At 40.9% G+C, this 2,685-nt stretch overlaps 1 protein-coding gene across 1 annotated transcript in view; it reads left to right on the top strand.

The window, feature by feature from the left end:
• p3h1 (prolyl 3-hydroxylase 1) overlaps positions 1-2,685 on the top strand; it is a 38,701-nt gene that overhangs the window by 10,895 nt on the left and 25,121 nt on the right. The gene's annotated exons all lie outside the window — the stretch shown is intronic.

Genomic DNA, 2,685 nt, shown 5'->3' on the forward strand with positions numbered 1-2,685 from the left:
CACACGCGCTGTCTCCCCCCCACACCTCGCGATTTTAAAAGGTTCGGCTCGCAAAAACGGAATTAAAATAAAACAAAATAAAATAAAATAATGTCCTGCGCCCAATAATTCGGTACAGGGTCGTGCCGAACCGAAAGTCGCGTACCGAACGGTTCGACACAAATACACGTACCGTTATGGCCCTAATATATATATATATATATATATATCGATATATATATACAGTATATATATATATATATATATATATATATATACATGTATATATATTAATCTGTAGCTACAACTGAAGACTTAGACAAGCAGAAGATATGATACTTTAATAAACGGATGGCTGTGGCTCAGGAGGTAGAGCAGGTTGTCTGCTAAACCAGTCTCTCTCCCAGTCTGTATGTTGGGTTCCAAAGGTTGAACTCTGTTTATCTCAGGGTGCAGCTGTCGCCCCCTGAAAAATAGGCGCTCAGAAACACATGCACTGTGATGGTGTCACTCTGGTGTTTGTGTGCACCAGCTGCACGTCTACATTGAACACAATGAATCTGTGCCCATAAAAGCGCTCTTAGTGGTCGGAACACCAGAAAAGTGCTATACAGTTGCAAGTCTGTACCATCAATTTCTCTCCTCAAGACCTTGTAATGTTTCAGCAAAAATGCTGGTGTGGCTCTGATGTGAATGGAAGCCGCAACATCACAGGGACAAGCACGGCAAGAGTTATGTCAGTCTGACATAAGATGCTGGTGCGAGCACATTAATCACAAGACTCTGCTGATGATATGTGTGAATTTGTGACTTGTTTATGGTTTAGCCATTTACAGTACGACATTTTTTTTCCTAGAATGCCGAAAGCACAACCTGCTCTATGCTCTCTCTGATTGGCTAGTGCTCGTTGCATTTGTCGGTCGGGTTAGGTTAGGTTTAAGCGGGATTTATACTTCAGCATCACATCGTAGTGGCCCACACTGTTGTGAGCCTTAATACTTGTGCATTGTTGTTTCTATGTCACTCTGCGATTACACTGCCAGACTGCTAGTTGGCCAGCGGGGTTTCTATGCCATTGTGTTAAGCATTTCCGTATCCTTCTTCAAATAAAAACTTCAACAAACATGGCGAATTAGACAGAGCAGATCGTGTTCGAGTTGGAGCTAATAAATGTTGAACAACAGTTACTTTTGCTAATACTCAGAACATAGAGGTTTATTATTCAAAGACAAAACATTACATTGTATATTTACCTCATTCTCGTCACAGTTTGACTTTGTGTCCTGGTGTTTAATATGAGGTCCCAGCCAAGAAAGAAACAGATAAACGTGGGAACATTCTTTTCCCCTGGGTGCCCGCTCCATGTGGCGAGTTTCTTTCGGAGGCAAATGTACTTGTCCCTCAAGATTTTTCACTTCTTCATACAAATCTGCCACAAACAAATTTCTCTCCAGGAGTTTGCAACCATTCGACAGTCTTTATAGTGGGGTGAGGAAGAGTCGTACAAAGTCTTTGATCAACCTCTCCTCCATTTGGTCCATGTTTACGGAAAGAGAAGGAGCAGCCGGAAATGTGGAGAAGGAAATGCGATGCTACCCAGCCGACCAATCAAAGTTGTTGCTGTCTGCATTGCTGCGACATGTAGTGATATTTCTGGGGAGGTGCACGTCAGGCCACAGCGTAGGCTACAACGTAGGCTATTCTTTGACGCAGAGCCTACATTGTAGGTATGGCGTCAATTTGACACAGAAGTCTAGGTAGGCATGAGGAATGAGGTTAATCAGGGTTAGGATAAGAATGACAGAGTAAGCAATTAGAGGCAGAGTGAGGCAGAGTAGGGCACGCCATGCCTTCACCATTCTAGGAAAAAAAAACTTGCTTACTGTAGCATGTTGAATATTAAATACATTACAAGAATATTGGCACCAGACAAAAACAGCTCCTCCCTTGTCATGTTCCAAATTAAACGTCCCTTTTACTAGCCCAATGTGGTGACACATTTTTACAAATAAACACCTGTCTCAATTAGATGCCTGGGAAGTTCATATCAAGTTTAAGTCCATTCCTCCATTACCCTGTAAGTTCCTCATATTATTTTAGTCCGTAAGGGTCCTCAGATCAAAAGAATCAAAAGGGTTTTTCATAAAAATTAATCCACTTCATGAACATTGTTTTAACAGGATAAAGTGGTGTTGTTTAGGTATGCCTGGTGCGGAGTGAATCCTCGAGTGCCGTAATCACTCTCGCTCCGATGTGCTGTCTGTCGGAGTGGGATCAAATGAATGATTCATAATTGATAAGTGTATCATCTGAATCCTTATTTTTAATACAAGTAATATTCATACTGGTTTACAATTTGGTTGCATTTCCCATCTTTGCTGATTAACAGTTTTGTGTGAAAGGAATTAAAGGCTTGTCCCATATAGACTCCTGTCCTAAATATAGGCCTGTTGATTTCAGTGATATAATCAAATAATAGCCCGTGCTACCAACAGAAGTTGTACAGTATTCCTGAATTGCCAATGCATGTGTGGAAAGTAGGGGTGTAACGGTACACAAAAATCTCAGTTCGGTACGTACCTCGGTACACAAGTCACGGTTTGTTTTTTTTCGGTACAGTAATGAAAGAAATAGACAACTATTAAATATCTTTTACTTATTGGTAACCTTATTAAAACATACCACCACAGCAGTTAACTCTTTTTA

This window comes from Epinephelus moara, chromosome 24 (genome assembly GCF_006386435.1).
Source record: "Epinephelus moara isolate mb chromosome 24, YSFRI_EMoa_1.0, whole genome shotgun sequence".
Classification (NCBI taxonomy): Eukaryota; Metazoa; Chordata; class Actinopteri; order Perciformes; family Serranidae; genus Epinephelus; species Epinephelus moara.